Source organism: Anolis sagrei, chromosome 1 (genome assembly GCF_037176765.1).
Source record: "Anolis sagrei isolate rAnoSag1 chromosome 1, rAnoSag1.mat, whole genome shotgun sequence".
NCBI classification, from domain to species: domain Eukaryota; kingdom Metazoa; phylum Chordata; class Lepidosauria; order Squamata; family Dactyloidae; genus Anolis; species Anolis sagrei.
This window is the reverse complement of record NC_090021.1, coordinates 331,846,329-331,863,431: the sequence shown is the minus strand read 5'-3', so window position 1 is coordinate 331,863,431 and position 17,103 is coordinate 331,846,329. Positions and strand designations below refer to the sequence as shown.

General features: G+C 43.5%; 1 long non-coding RNA gene across 1 annotated transcript in view; it reads left to right on the top strand.

The window, feature by feature from the left end:
- Positions 1-10,184: 10,184 nt before the first annotated feature.
- LOC132761803 (uncharacterized) overlaps positions 10,185-17,103 on the top strand; it is a 31,100-nt gene continuing 24,181 nt past the window's right edge. Inside the window, exon 1 of the long non-coding RNA XR_009629981.2 lies at positions 10,185-10,329. This is a non-coding gene — a long non-coding RNA (uncharacterized lncRNA). The remainder of the gene's footprint in view (positions 10,330-17,103) is intronic.

Genomic DNA, 17,103 nt, shown 5'->3' with positions numbered 1-17,103 from the left:
AATATGCCCAAATGTGAACTCTGGTGGAGTTTGGGGAAAATAGACCTTGACATTTGGGAGTTGTTGTTGCTGGAATTTATAGTTCACCTACAATCAAAGAGCATTTTGAACCCCACCAACGATAGAATTGGGCCAAACTTCCCACAGAGAACCCCCATGATCAACAGAAAATACTGTGTTTTCCTGGTGGTCTTTGGCGACCCCTCTGACACCCCCTTGCGACCCACCCAGGGGTCCCGTCCCCCAGGTTGAGAAACACTGTTATAGGGTATTGGATGCCAGGCATTTCCAGGGAGTACTTAAGAATTACAATTCCCAGAATCCACACACACAGCTACAGAGTTGTAATTCAAAATATTGTACTTCAGAGAAGACTGGAAATATACTCTTTAATATACTCTTTAAAAATGACATTTTCATGCACAGGAATAGGACCTAGCTAGTCAAGGCTGCATCTACATTACAGAATGAATACAGTTTGGCACCAATTTCATTGTCATGGCTCGATGCTATGGAATCCTAGGATTCATAGTTATATGTACAAAGTCTTTAGCTTTCTCTTCCAAAGAGTGCTAGTATCTCAATAAACTGCAGCATTTATGATTTCATAACATTAATCCATGGAAGTTAAAGTGATGTTCATCAGTGGAACTCTGTGTGGTGTGTGGTGTGTGGTGGAGGCTCCTTCTTTGGAAGCTTTTAAACAGAGGCTGGATGGCCATCTGTCAGGGGTGATTTGAATGCAATATTCCTGCTTCTTGGCAGAATGGGGTTGGACTGGATGGCCCATGAGGTCTCTTCCAACTCTTTGATTCTATGATTCTATGTTGTCAAACTGTGTTAATTCTACGAGGGTTGAATGAAAAGTAATGCCTCCACCTTTGTAAGTCCTCAACAGATGGTAGTACTGATATGCAATAGGTACTGGCTTGTTCAGTAGACTCTCCTCTACAGTTCCATTTTGATGGGAAGCCTTAGCATTGAATGGTTGTGTTGTTAAAGTGCAAAGTATGGAACCCTGCACAGATGGTTGGTCAATGCGGCTTAAGCAGTGTAGAGTCATTGAATTATTGACTGCAGAAGGTGTCACCTCCACATATTTAAACTTACTCGCCCAACGAAGCACAGTATTCACATCAACACAATCACCAGAAACAACTTGCATTCTCTGATGAATCTCCTTTGTATTGAGGAGTTATGAAGGAGTTATGAAGGTGGAGGCATTACTTTTCATTCTACCCTCATACATTGTAGATGCACCCTTAGTCTTAAGATTTCTTTATAGAGGAAGGAGAATAGGTCCTGTGTGATTGACCACTTGAACTGCCATGGCTCAATGCCATGGAAAGCTGGGATTTGTAGTTTGGTGAGGCACCAGCACTCTGGAAAAGGTTAAAGATCTTGTAAAACTACAACCCCCAGGATTCCACAGCATTAAGCCAGGGCAGTTAAAGTGCATACTGCATTAATTCTACAATGTAGATGTTCCACAACACTGTATAATGCTCAGAATTTCCCTAATGATCTGTTTTCAGATGAAATTAGCCTTGGTAAGTGTTTTCCAGATTGGATTACTGTAATGCACTCTACGTGGGGCTACCTTGAAAATGGCCCGGAAATTTCAACTGGTCCAATGGGCGGTAGCCAGGTTGTTAACTGGTGCTCCTTAGAGGGAGAGGTCAACCCTCCTGTTTAAGGAGCTCCATTGGCTGCCGTTCATTTTTCGGTCCCAATTCAAGATGCAGGTGCTTACCTACAAAGCCCTAAATGGTTTGGGACCCATCTACCTGCGTGACCGCATCTCTGTGTATGAACCCACACAATCTCTTCATTCATCTGGAGAGGCCCTACTTACAATCCCACCTTCATCGCAAGCGCGATTGGTGGGGACGAGGGACAGGGCCTTCTCAGTGGTGGCCCCTCGACTCTGGAACTTGCTCCCCAAGGACATTAGGCATGCCCCAACTCTGGCAGTCTTTAAGAGGAGCCTGAAAACATGGTTGTTCCAGTGTGCCTTCCCAGAATAAGGAAACCCTAAGCAACATGTCCCTAATCGCACTAATGATCTAGGGTTGTCTGCTCGCTCCATCTCTCTCCAAATACCTATCCTAGTTATATGTCACCTTCTCATGCCCAGCATTTTTTTAAAATTTTAATTATTACATTTGGCCCTGCCATAGGTTTTTAATGCGTCGTGGTGTTATTGTTATTGTTTATTGCTTTCTTTATGTGTTATGTATTGTTTGTATTGCTGTTGTTGCTGTTTTTACTGATGTATTTGGGCTCGGCCTCTTGTAAGCCGCACAGAGTCCTTCGGGAGATGGTAGCGGGGTATAAATAAAGGATTATTATTATTATTATTATTTACACCCTTAATTCTGAGTAATAAACATGTATAAGATGCAAGATATTGGAACCCAGTACTTGGATTGTGGCAAAATAAAAGAGATCCCTTTTTGATCACCACAAGCCCTGTGCCATGATGCCATTAAGCTTTTGCCAGGCTCTTGCCTTCTGAGAACAATTGCTAAGAAAAGCTGGTTCCCTCTTGCCCAGGACACGAGTATTACTTGACATTTTTTCTCCCCCTTGATAATGCATTGATTTCGCTCCTTGCCTCGTCTCTGTGCCTTCAGTTAATGACTTCAAAGGTTGCTCCACTCTGACTTCGCCCCAATTCCTCCTGGGGCTGCACAGGATTTTCCAGCTCATGTTTCTAATACGGTCGAGTCTTTGATATCTCTCCCTCGTGGGTTGCAGTTACACAGTTTTCTGTACTACGGATACACAGACAATGCCCTGATGTAATTTTAGCCTTTGCCAACTTTTTTTTATAAAAGCCTTTCATATTTGGCTGATATTCAGCAGTGAATGTCATGTACTCTGGCGCGTACTCCAAACCGCAACTTGCGACCGAGAAAGCCAAAAGGAGTAATGCTGACCGTTGTGCCAGAAGTTTGATACTCCATCCCACCCCATGCCCTCCTCGGTTATGCCTTCCCAGACAGAGAGCAATGGCATAAGATGTTTCAAGACCACTGTATATATGAAAACCTGGAACAAGGCGAACTGGTGATTTGCATGGAAGAGCTTTGAGCACCTGAACTAGAGCACCTGATGAACCAGCCTGGACACAGCATATTATTTGAGAACACAGAAATGCTGGGCCACACCAACAACCACCATGTCAGACTACACAGAGAAGCCATTGAAATCCACAAGCATGTGGACAATTTCAACAGAAAGGAAGAGACCATGAAAATGAACAAAATCTGGCTACCAGTATTAAAAAACTCTAAAATTACAACAGCAAAACAACAGAGAGGAAACAACCAGGCACATCTTAACACCTCTAACAGGGGATTTTCCCAGGCTCAGGCAGGCCTTCAAATGCTAATGAAGGTGATCAGCTGAAACATTCACACCTAACTGCAGCAGGGAAGAGCTCCTTGCCCCACCCCAGCCATTCCACAGATATATAAACCCATTGTCCTAATTCCAACAGACCTCACTACCTCTGAGGATGCTTGCCATAGATGCAGGCGAAACGTCAGGAGAAATGCCTCTAGAACATGGCTCTATAGCCCGAAAAAACCCACAAGAACCTAGTGATTCCAGCCATGAAAGCCTTCAACAATACATAGAGCTTTGAAATGTTACTTTTGGAAGCTACAAAGCTCTAACTCCCACTTCCAACCTTATTGAGGATTTGGTGATTTGCAGTGGCTGCCAATGAAACATCCAAACTTTGGTTCACAATTAAGGGTCTTTTAGCCTGGATCCAGGTTTCCTCTTCTGTCTGCTGAACCTTAACCGTATCCATTTGCATTCACATACATTTTCACATATATGTGGATGGAAACATATATATGTCTGAATGTCTGATCACCATCTCCCAAAGCAGTTACTTTACTCTCAACTTAAGAATGGATCATGGAGTGGACAACAAAAGAGATTTAAAGATGGGCTTCAGGCTAATCTTAAAAATTTGACTTAAACACCAAGAACTGGGAAGTTTCATTGCCAAAAGGGAGAAATATGCCAAGAGGAAGAAGACATGTTAAGCAAACCCTTATAGGGATGGCCTTCCACCTGGAAATCTATGTCCTCAATGTGAAAGACCATGTGCTTCCAGAAATGGCCCCACCATCATAGAATCATAGAATCAAAGAGTTGGAAGAGACCTCATGGGCCATCCAGTCCAACCCCCTGCCAAGAAGCAGGAATATTGCATTCAAATCACCCCTGACAGATGACCATCCAGCCTCTGTTTAAAAGCTTCCAAAGAAGGAGCCTCCACCACACTCCGGGGCAGAGAGTTCCACTGCTGAACGGCTCTCACAGTCAGGAAGTTCTTCCTCATGTTCAGATGGAATCTCTTTTCTTGTAGTTTGAAGCCATTGTTCCGCGTCCTAATCTCCATGGAAGCAGTAAACAAGCTTGCTTCCTCCTCCCTGTGGCTTCCTCTCACATATTTATACATGGCTATCATATCTCCTCTCAGCCTTCTCTTCTTCAGGCTAAACATGCCCAGCTCCTTAAGCCGCTCCTCATAGGGCTTGTTCTCCAGACCCTTGCTCATTTTAGTCACCCTCCTCTGAACACATTCCAGCTTGTCAATATCTCTCTTGAATTGTGGTGCCCAGAATTGGACACAATATTCCAGGTCAAAACTCTACTACTGGAAGCCAATCAGACTTAAATAATTAATAATAATTAATAATAATAATTAGAAGGTCTAGTGGCAGAGGACTTTTACAAGTAAAACAAGCAGTTGAAGAAGAAAAACACACCCTGGCAGAATATGTCAAGGAAAGCAAAGAACCTGCTTTTATTGAAGACAATAATCAGAAACTTCTCAAAGCATAGCAGGCAAAGAACCAGTATGAGAAAACTGCACTCCAAACCAGAGCTGACTGCTGGCACAACAAAGCATTGCATGGGTTGTTCCTTGACAAAATTGAAGGAAAAGTTGACAAGGAGAAGACCTGGTTATGGCTCATGAATGGAACACTGAAGAAGGAGGCAGAAGAAGGCCTGATTCTTGTAGCCCAGGAGCAAGCCATCAGAACCAATGCAATTAAGGCCAGGATTGAAAAAATCAGCAGATGACCCAAAATGCAGACTGTGCAAGGAAGCTGATGAAACCATGGATCATATCCTCAGCTGCTGCAAGGAAATTGCACAGAAGGAGTACAAACAGAGGCACAACTTTGTGACCCAAATGATTCATTATGTCACAAGTACCACCTGCAAGCAGTAAAGAGCTAGTGGGATCATAAACCTGCAAAGGTAGTAGAAAATGAACACTCAAAAATACTGTGGGACTTTTGAATCCAAACTGACAAAATGGCCATGTTCTAGTAGTATTCCAATTTTCCTAGTTTCCAACAGACCTCACAACCTCTGAGGATGCCCTATAGCCTGAAAAACCTACAACAACCCAGTGATTCTTCAACAATCCCAATTTTCCTAGTTTCCAGCAGACCTCACAACGTATTGTCAAAGGCTTTCATGGCTGGAATCACTGGGTTGTTGTAGGTTTTTTTGGGCTATGTAGCCATGGTCTAGAGGCATTCTTTCCTGACGTTTTGCCTGCATCTGTGGCAAGCATCCTCAGAGGTAGTGAGGGTTAACCTCACTACCTCTGAGGATGCTTGCCATAGATGCAGGTGAAACATCAGGAGAGAATGCCTCTAGACCATGGCCATAGAGCCCGAAAAAACCTACAACAACCCAGACCTCACAACCTCTGAAGATGCCTGCCATAGATGCAGGCAAAAGGTCAGGAGAGAATGCTTCTAGAACATGGCCATATAGCCCCAAAATAACCCTATAACAACCATCACGATGTCCTTCCTAATGTTGAGGTGAGAATCTCTTTGAACCTTAGTCTGTTTGTTTGGTTTGATTCTTATGTTTGCACCTCATGGTCCAGTGTAGATCCAATGGCTTCATTTTCTGTTGCTAAAAAAAAGCTTCTCTTGTGTCAAAAAATGTCCAGGGAAGTCCCCAAAATATGGTGAAAAACTGGAAATGTTCCCCACACCCACCATGACATGTTTTGGGGCAAAAGTTTGATTGTTGTGTGTGGGAGCAAGACTCCAGAGTCACCTATCCCTTCTCAAAAGCAATCCCAACTCAATTCAGTGGAGTTTAATCACCCAAAATGGCTTTGAAGGATAAAAGATCTTTCAGAGGCTGCCTATGTTTCCTCGCTTTCCCTGTAGCCCCCAAAGTTGAAATCACGTCACCGCTTCTACCTGCCCTTCAAGCTGTTTCTCTTTAAAAAGAAACCAAGGTGACATTCCTGCTTGTCTCTCAGCCAAGACTAAATTGTTCAAGCCTTTAAGCCAAATGACATGGCTCTTGTGATCAGCCAAATAGCTTTTCCTCTCATTATTCAGACTTAACATCCCCTTGCGAAACACAGTTTCCTGGAGGAGCTGAAATAAGGTTGGGTGGATCTATGATGAGCCCAGGACTCAGGAACTAAGGCTACAGAGCCTTTGACCAGTGATCTGTCAGGTGGTGAAACCATATAGGCCCTTTCATTGAGTCTAACATGATTCTTGTACTTGGGAATATGGATGCAGGAAGAGATTTCCACAGTCATGTGAACCATGTACTCACATTGGTTGGTATCTTTTTGCTTAGTCCCAAACTAAAGTAAATCTATTTAACCAATAGTTGAATAGTGAATGAACATAGTGTCTAGATCTAAGGAAGTCATGCTACCCCTCTATTCTGCTTTGGTTAGACCACATCTGGAATATTGTGTCCAATTCTGGGCACCACAATTCAAGAGAGATATTGACAAGCTGGAATGTGTCCAGAGGAGGGCGACTAAAATGATCAAGGGTCTGGAGAACAAGCCCTATGAGGAGCGGCTTAGGGAACTGGGCATGTTTAGCCTGAAGAAGAGAAGGCTGAGAGGAGATATGATAGCCATGTATAAATATGTGAGAGGAAGCCACAGGGAGGAGGGAGCAAGCTTGTTTTCTGCTTCCTTGGAGACTAGGATGCGGAACAATGGCTTCAAACTACAAGAGAGGAGATTCCATCTGAACATTAGGAAGAACTTCCTGACTGTGAGAGCCGTTCAGCAGTGGAACTCTCTGCCCCGGAGTGTGGTGGAGGCTCCTTCTTTGGAAGCTTTTAAACAGAGGCTGGATGGCCATCTGTCAGGGGTGATTTGAATGCAATATTCCTGCTTCTTGGCAAGGGGTTGGACTGGATGGCCCATGAGGTCTCTTCCAACTCTTTGATTCTATGATTCTATGAACACATAATTAAATTCTATTGACTAAATGGGTCTACTTTAAGAAGGACTAACAACAGGAGTTAGGTACACCATTCATTATAATGTGTGAACACCATTCTTCTTTCCCAGTCTCTGGGTGCATCTGCACTGTAGAAAAAATGCATTTTGACACCACTTTCACAACTGCCATGGCGGAATGCTATGGAATCATGGGAGTTGTAGTTTTACCAGATCTTTAGCCTTCTCTTCCACAGAATATTGGTGCTTTAGCAAGCGCCACATCCCAAGAATTCATAGCAATGAGCCATGACAGTTAAAATTATGCCAAACTTTAATTAAGCCCCTGGTGACAGACCAGGCTAAACTGCTGAACTTGCTGACCAAAAGGTCAGCAGTTCTAATCCATGGAACGGGCTGAGCTCCTGCTGTTAGCCACAGCTTCTGCCAACCTAGCAGTTCGAAAATATGCAAATGTAAGTAGATCAATAGGTACTTAAACCCCTGTGCCAGCAGGAATGAAGACTGACAGGTCGCAGGTTCGAATCTGGGGAGGGGATGAGCTCCCTCTATCAGCTCCAGCTCCTCATGCGGGGACATGACAGAAGCCTCCCACAAGGAAGTTAAAACATCAAAAATCATCCGGGCGTTCCCTGGGCAACGTCCTTGCAGACGGCCAATTCTCTCACACCAGAAGTGACTTGCAGTTTCTCAGGTTGCTCCTGACACGACCAAAAATAAATAAATAAAAGGTACTGCTTCAGTGGAAAGGTAACAGCACTCCATGCAGTCATACCGGCCCCTAGTCTAGGAGGTATCTACGGACAACGCCAGCTCTTTGGCTCAGAAGTGGAGATGAACACTATCCCCCAGAGTTGAACACAACTAGACTTAATGTCAAGGGAAGCCTTTAATTCTACAGTGTAGATGAAGCTTCTGCTTTTGGAGAGCAGTTGAAGGTTTGTAACTTCCAATCCCAAGTGGATTTACTGATAAGTAATCCTCTTCTGGATTGGTAAAATCGAGGGTGGGAATTAAACAGCCCTCCGCACATCAAATTTCAGTATCCCAGTGGCAAGGAGTGATGGGTATTGCAACCCAAAAGCATTGGGGGATTACTCAATTTTCACTCCACAGTGTTAAAGGGAAAGTCATTTCCCCAGTTTGGCAGAGTACCACAGAGCTTGAAAGTAACTTGTTACAAAGGCTGAGTTAGTTGCAGTCAGCTCCATTTTTTGGAGAATAATTTTAGTCCGTAACTGTTAGATTAACATAACAAAAGATAATGACACTTCTGTGTGCAATTTAAAATGCTGGAGTTGCAGCAAAGGGGAGTTGTAGACTTGGGCAGGTCTTGAAAGATCAATTGTACTCAGAAGGGAAACGTCTTTTCTTCCTCCCCCACCAAGACTGAGAATTGTTGGGTGTTGGCATGGAATGTATTGCTACACAGGAGTTCATCCGCTCTGAGTACTCTATTAGTACTTCTGTGGGTCTTATTGTCATGGTAACTGAGGACCTCCCTGATAAGTAAAAAATTGAAACAAAAACGTGGAAGATGCCAAGCCACCAACAGTTTAGTTGCATTGCATCTTACTCTTTTTGCAGCATGGTTAACTCCAGTTGAGGAAAAGAAACCATTAGCCAACAGCGGAAAGTGAATGGATAAAAGAGATGGGCAGCTAATCACCTCTCAAGAAAGGATTCCCCCAGGCACTAACAAGTCACACCTAAAAACTGTCAGGCCATCAAATGCTAATTAAGATGGCCAACTGAAACATTCACACCTACCTCCAACAGACAAGAGTTCTTTCTCCCACCCTGGACTTTCCACAGATATATAAACCCAATTTTCCTAGTTTCCAACAGACCTCACAACCTCTGAGAATGCTTGCCATAGATGCAGGCAAAACATCAGGAGAGAATGCTTCTAGAACATGGCCATATAGCCTGAAAAACCTACAACAACCCAGCAAGCATGTAGCTGGGGGGGGGGGGGGAAGCTTGGGGGGCTTCAGCCCCCCCCCCCCCAAATTCTCATGGTGGTCCACAAGAAAGCCTTACTGGTACATTATTTAAACTGTTATGTTTATTCATATCATATTCATATGTGAAACATATTCATATGTGAGAGGAAGCCACAGGGAGGGGGGAGCAAGCTTGTTTTCTGCTTCCTTGGAGACTAGGACACGGAACAATGGCTTCAAACTACAAGAAAGGAGATTACATCTGAACATGAGGAAGAACTTCCTGACTGTGAGAGCCGTTCAGCAGTGGAACTCTCTGACCCGGAGTGTGGTGGAGGCTCCTCTTTGGAAGCTTTTAAACAGAGGCTGGATGGCCATCTGTCAGGGGTGATTTGAATGCAATATTCCTGCTTCTTGGCAGGGGGTTGGACTGGATGGCCCATGAGGTCTCTTCCAACTCTTTGATTCTATGATTCTATGAAAGGACATAGATGCAGGCAAAACATCAGGAGAGAATGCTTCTAGAACATGGCCATATAGCCTGAAAAACCTACAACAACCCAGTGATTCTGGCCACGAAAGCCTTCGACAATGCACTGCTGTTATTGTTACCAAACAACTTTCCTCCAAACCCTCCAGATTTGGGGATTTTGGGAGTGACAGTCCTTTGGAGAAAACCCATGGCCTCTTGTGCCAGATTCCATCCCTCCTCCTTTCTGCCTCCTTTTCCCAGCCCGCTCCTCCTTTCTAACACCTTCCATCCCTCCTTCCCTATTTCCCAGTAAGGCGCAGAGGGAGGGGGAATGAGATGCATGAGTCAAGGGGCAGCGTCACTGCATCTTAGCAACGTCGCCTAGCAACCGCTCAACATCTTTCTCCCGCTGGACCAATCCAGGGAAGGAAACAGACCCATCTGGGCGGCTGCCCTCCCTCTCCCCCCCCCCTCCCTGCTTTCAGATGACAGGAGGCGATGCTCTGCTCCTCTTTGCCAGTGGCTTGGAGGGACTGGTTGCTGTGGCAGCAGAGAGGAAAAGGCAAGGAGCACGAGCGTAGCACCTGTGTCCTTCACCTGGCATGAACGCTTGGACTACTCCGGCTAAGGTACGCTCTTTCCTCTGACTCAACTCCACTTATATTTCAAATTGCTTCTGAAACAGTACCGCCCTTACCTAATTTCCCCCGAAGCAAAATACTTTGCTTGAATACTTCTTAGCTTAGCCAACCTCTGTATTAGTTCCCAGATGTTTAGACAAAACCAGCCTTTCAAAGATTTAAGATCTACATTGAGAGGATGATGTTGTTGATGATGATAGTGTAGACTCTTACTTAATCAGCCTCCAATGGTAGATGCCAGATAAATGTAGTTTCTGATTGCTTATGAGTTACTATTACAAGTAGGCTGAACTAATACTATATATCCATTCTATATCATACCATAAACTCTATTGACTTGATCTTAATATGGAAATATGGTAATTATAAGCAAGTTAAGACAAAGAAAGAAAATGTAACTTATCATAACACTGAATTATAAAAAAAGCTTTGAGAACGCAATATGAAGTTTTACTTAATTTTGCCTGTTGTTTGAGTTCCAGTTAACAGAGAGTCTACTATCCTTTGCTTTAATACTTCTTAACTTTGGTTTCCTGTGAGTTTTCCAGGCTGTATGACCATTAGCATTGAATGCCCTTGCAGTTTCAAAGTCTGGCTGCTTCCTGTCTGGGGAATCCTTTGTTGGGAGGTGATGTTGCAGAGGCCATTCAGTGCTAATCAAGGCGGTCAATTGCAACATTCACACTTGCCTCAAGCATGCAAGAGGATCTTTCTCCCACTCTGGACATATATAAACCTCACTTACCTGGTTTCCAACAGATTTCACAACCTCTGAGGATGCTTGCCATAGATGTGGGTGAAATGTCAGGAGAGAATGCTTCTTGAACATAGCCATACAGCCCGGAAAACTCACAGCAACCCAGTGATTCCAGCCATGAAAGCCTTCAACCACTTCTTAGCTTTGCTGATCTCTGTATTAGTTCCCAGATGTTTAGGCAAAGCCAGTATTTTTAAGGGTTTTGATTAGCACTGAAATGATGACGTTGACGATTTTCTTATACTCACTTTTATCTCAGGAATCCGGATCCAAAAGTGGGTTTTTTCGAATGCTCTCTAACTCTAAGCCCACCCTCTTCTCTCCCCTCTGTATGTATTTATATGCCTTCAAGTCACCTGTCAATATATGTTGACCCTATGAATTTGGTGGGGATTTCTTAGGCAAGAAATACTCAGTTTGGCCAATTGCCCCTTCTGAAATGAAATCTATAGCACCTGATATTTGTTGCACCTGATATTTGTTGGTGGTCTCCCACTCAAGCACTAATCAGGTTTGATCCTGCTTAGCTTGAATAATAATAATAATAATAATAATAATAATAATAATAATAATAGTTTTATTATTTGCCCACCTCTCCTCATGGCTGGAGGTGGATTACAGCATTACTAAAACATAAACAAACACTCTGTAAAATACACATATTAAAACATACGTCCACAAAATATGTATCAAATACACAAAAGATCATATGGGATCTGGTGTCTTTAGAGCAGCATTTCCTAACCTGGGTGTCGGGACCCCTGGGGGGTCATGAGGGGGTGTCAGAGAGGTCCCCAAAGACCATCAGAAAGCACAGTATTTTCTATTGGTTATGGGGGTTCTGTGTGGGAAGTTTGGCCCAATTCTATTGTTGGTGGGTTCAGGATGCTCTTTGATTGTAGGTGAACTATAAATCCCAGCAACTACAACTCACTCATATTAAGGTCTATTTTCCCCAAATTCCACCAGTGTTCACATTTGGGCATATTGTGTATTCATGCCAAGTTTGGTCCAGATCCATCATTGTTTGAGTGCTCTCTGAATGTAGGTGAACTATAACTCCAAAACTCAATGTCAATGCCCACCAAAACCTTACAGTATTTTCTGTTCTGTGTGCCAAATTTGGTTCAATTCCGTTGTTGTTGGAATTCAGAATGCTCTTTGATTGTAGATGAACTATACATCACAGCAAGTACAACTCCCAAATGACAGAATCAATGCCCACCACAACACCACCAGTATTCCAATTTGGGCATATCGGGTCTTTGTGCCAAATTTTGTCCAGTGAATGAAAATACACCCTGCATATTTCCATTACCATTCATAAAAGGAGCAAAATTACAGTTATGAAGTAGCAACGAAAATAATGTTATAGTTGAGGGTCACCACAACATGAGGAACTGTATTAATGGGTTGGAGAATTAGGAAGGTTGAGAAATATTGAGTTGTTGTAGGTTTTTTCGGGCTATATGGCCATGTTTTAGAGGCATTTCTCCTGACGTTAGGAGAAATGCCTCTAGAACATGGCCATATAGCTCGAAAAAACCTACAACAACCCAGAGATTCCGGCCATGAAAGCCTTCGACAATACATTGAGAAATATTGCTTTAACGTATTAACGTTGTAGGTTTTTTGGGTTGTAGGGCCATGTCCTGGAAGCATTCTCAAACCTCACAACCTCTGAGGATTCCTGCCATAGATGCAGGCAAAATGTCAGGAGAGAATGCTTCTAGGACATGGCCATACAGCCCAAAAAACTTACAACAACCCAGTGATTCCAGCCATTAAAGCCTTCAATAATATATTTATTAACTGTGCATCTACATGCCTGAGGCTTCAATACTGTACTCTACTGTTGCATCTGCGGAAATGGATTGTAATCCACAAAAACTCCTGGAATGGGTTAGTGTTAAAAAATGACACACAAATCACCCTTTCTTCCTTCTTTCCATTTTCATTCTGTTCATTTTGTTCCTTCTATTTATTTTAGGGGTAACTACCAGCATTCAATGTGTTAGACTTGTGTGTTGTTATCACAGCTATAGATTTGCTAGGTGTTTTATTTTGTCACCCCGGCGGTAACACGAATCAATGAATGAGAGGACCTCTGAGCATGTAGGAACCACACCCATTTCCCATATTCCAAGCTTGCTTGGAGACAGGGAGGAAGTGGATTTCTAAATATATTTTATTGTACACATCAAAAGAAGCAACAATTCAGGAAATGAGGGGAAAAAACCAACAACGGAAAAATCAAAACTTGTATTTAGAGGCAGAATAGAGAGCTGCACTTTGTTTAACTGTATTGAATTGCATTATATGAGTCTACACTGACCACATAGTGTAGATGCAGTGTAGATGCAGCCAGAGAGGAAGAAATTAGAATCAGGGTCGATATTATTCATATTAGTCGGGTATGAATTACTAGGACATGGAGCACAGATATTAAGAAATTTGACTACTTTAGATCTGTGGTGGACAATCATTCTCCAAAGCCTCAGAAACTCTTTCATGCAGCTGCCAAAACCTTTGAAAGCGGGATTATTTTTCCATGCAGTGCATGCTTTTCTGTGTTACGCTGAGCTACTCCTCCCAATGCAAGGACAGGGCACCTCTGAGTTCAAGCAAAGTGCATTCTGCTTTCCAGTCTATCATGGTGTACTTCTCTTCAACCCCAAACATATGGGTTGGGGGACCAGGAATGCAACATTAAGGGACTCAGTTCCCAAGGCGTTTTGCTGCATGGGAAGAACAGGAGATGGCAACTTCTCTTCTCTTTCATGGAGCCTCTGAGTTACTGAACTTGCTTACCAAAAGGTCGCAGATTTGAATCTGTGGAATGGCGTGAGTTCCCATTGTTAGCCCCAGCTTCTGCCAACCTAGCAGTTTGAAAACATGCAAACGTAAGTAGATCAATAGGTTCCACTCGGGCGGGAAAGTAATGGTGCTCAATGCAGTCATGGCTGCCATGTGACCTTGGAGGTGTCTATGGACAACGCTGGCTCTTCGGCTTAGAAATGGAGATGAGCACCAACCCACAGAGCCGGACACGACTGGACTTAATGTCAGGGAAAAATCTTTACTTTTACAGTTCTCTTCCATTCCATTCAAGGTGCATAAATGTCCAATGCTAGCCAGCTTCTCTGGGGACACAAAACAATAAAAGCCCTAAGGGTTGTCTCTCCTGAGATCCGGCAGATAAGGGTGCATCTGCACTTTAGGATGAATGCCATTTGACACCACTTTAACTGCCATGTCTCAAGGCTATAGAATCCTGGGACTTGCAGTTTGGTGAGGTACCAGCACTCTGGCAGAAAAGGGTAAACAGCTTGTCAAACAACAACTCCCCTGATTCTGTAGCATTGAGCCATTGCAATTAAATTGTGTCTACATTAATTCCACAATGTATCCTGCTGTTCCTGGTTATTTTAATTTTGTAGTCTGGTTTTAAATTGCTGGCAGGTCATTTGAAAGGGAATACAGGCACTCCATGCATTACAAACATCTGACTTACATACAACTCATAGTTAAGAATGGGGATGGGTCAACGGGAAGTGAGAGAAATCTGTCTCTCGGAAAGGAAATTCACTCCTAGAAGAGTTATTATCATGGGGAAAAGATGTCTCCACTGAAGCTTTATCACCAGTCCTTGTTTCCACAACAAGCCAAATTTTCCAAAATCCAATTTTCACATGGACAAAAAGTGAGGTGAAATCTTCTGAACAGGGGCACAGACAGCAAAACAAACACCACAGGAGTGGGTTTTTTTTGTCATGTCTGGAGCAACTTGAGAAACTGCAAGTCGCTTCTGGTGTGAGAGAATTGGCCGTCTGCAAGGATGTTGCCCAGGGGACGCCTGGATGAATTGATGTTTTTATCATCCTTGTGGGAGGCTTCTCTCATGTCCCTGCATGAAGAGCTGGAGCTGATAGAGGGAGCTCATCCGCCTCTCCCCAGATTCGAACCTGCGACCTGTCGGTCTTCAGTCCTGCCGACACAGGGGTTTAACCCACTGTGCCACCGGGGGCTCCACAGGTGTGTAAATTCTTCTCTATGCAATTCAAAGCTCGCTCATCTCTCTCTCTCTCTCTCTCTTGGGTTACACTTAAAAATGTACTTGTTCTGACTTGCAAACAAATTCAGTTTAAGAACAAACCTGCAGAACCTATCTTATCTGTAACTTGGGAACTGCCTGTAAACGGTGTCTCACAATATGCTGGGGATTGAGTCTAGGACCTTTGTGGATACTGAAATCCATAGATACTTACGTCGTATGAAATAAAAACGGGGGCCCCAGGTACCCCTAGTGGCGCAGTGGGTTAAACCGCTGAGCTGCTAAACTTGTTGACTGAAAGGTTGCAGGTTCGAATCCAGGGAGCGGCGTGAGCTTCCACTATGAGCCCCAGCTTCTGCCAACCTAGTAGTTTGAAAACATGCAAATGTGAGTAGATCAATAAGTACCACTCTGGCAGGAAGGCAATGGCACTCTATGCAGTCATGCTGGCCACATGACCTTGGAGGTGTCTACAGACAACACTGACTCTTCGGCTTAGAAATGGAGATGAGCACCAACCCCCAGAGTCGGACACAACTGGACTTAAAGTCAAGGGAAAACCTTTACCTTTAACCTATGAAATAAAATAGCATAGTAAAATGGTGTGCCTTATATAAAATGTCAACATCAACAGTTGCTTTGGGATTTCCTTTTTCGTTTTGGAATATTTTCAGTCTGTGGATAGTTCAGTCTATGAAGGTACAGGAAAAAAGCTTTAAATGAATGATTTTCTTCTTTGTGTGAGGTCTAATTCATAGTTTAGGCTGCACTTATATTGTAGAATTACTGTAGTTTGGCACTACTTTAACTGTCATCATTCAATGCTATGGGAGAATAGGCGTTGTAGCTTGGAGAGGCACCAGTAATCTTTGGCAGAGAAGGCTAAATATTCTGTAAAACTACAACTCCCATGGTTCCATAGCACTGAGTCCCTGGTGGCACAGTGGGTTAAACCCCTGTGCCGGCAGGACTGAAGACCGCAGGTCGCAGGTTCGAATCCGGGGAGAGGCGGATGAGCTCCCTCTATCAACTCCAGCTCCTCATGCGGGGACATGAGAGAAGCCTCTCACAATCATCCGGGCATCCCCTGGGCAACGTCCTTGCAGACAGCCAATTTTCTCACACCAGAAGCAACTTGCAGTTTCTCAAGTCACTCCTGACACAACCAAAATAGCACTGAGTCATGGCAGGTAAAGTGGTGTCAAATGGCATTAATTCTATATTGAATATGCACCCCTAGTCAAAATGTATCAGACACTCCAGAGCTCTAGAGCATTTTTCAAGCTGGGGGTCAGGACTTCCGGGTGGTCACGAGAGGGTGTCAGAGGGGTCACCAGAGACCATCAGGAAACACGGTATTTCTGGTTGGTCATGGATTTTTGTGTGGGAAGTTTGGCCCAATTCTATCATTGGTGGGATTCAGAATGCACTTTGATTGTAGTGAACTAGAAATACCAGAAACTACAACTCCCAAATATCAAGATTTATTTTCCCTAAATTCCACTAGTGTTCACATTTGGGAATATTGAGTATTTGTACCAAGTTTGGTCCAGATCCATCATTGTTTGAGTCCACAGAGCTCTCTGGATGTAGGTGAACTCCCAAAGTCAAGGTCAACACCCACCATACCCTTCCAGTATTTTCTGTTGGTTATGAGAGTTCTGTGTGCCAAGTTTAGTTCAATTCCATTGTTGGGGGAGTTCAGAATGCTCTTTGATTGTACTATAAATCCCAGCAACGACAACTCCCAAATGACAAAAATCAGTCCCCCCACCAACCCTACCAGTATTCAAATTTGGGCATATCAGATGTTTGTGACAAATCTAGTCCAGTGAATGAAAATACATCTTGCATATCAGATATTTACATTATGATTAAGAACAGTAGCAAAATTACAGTGATGATGTAGCAAGGTTATGGTTGGGGATCACCACAACATTAGGAACTGTAT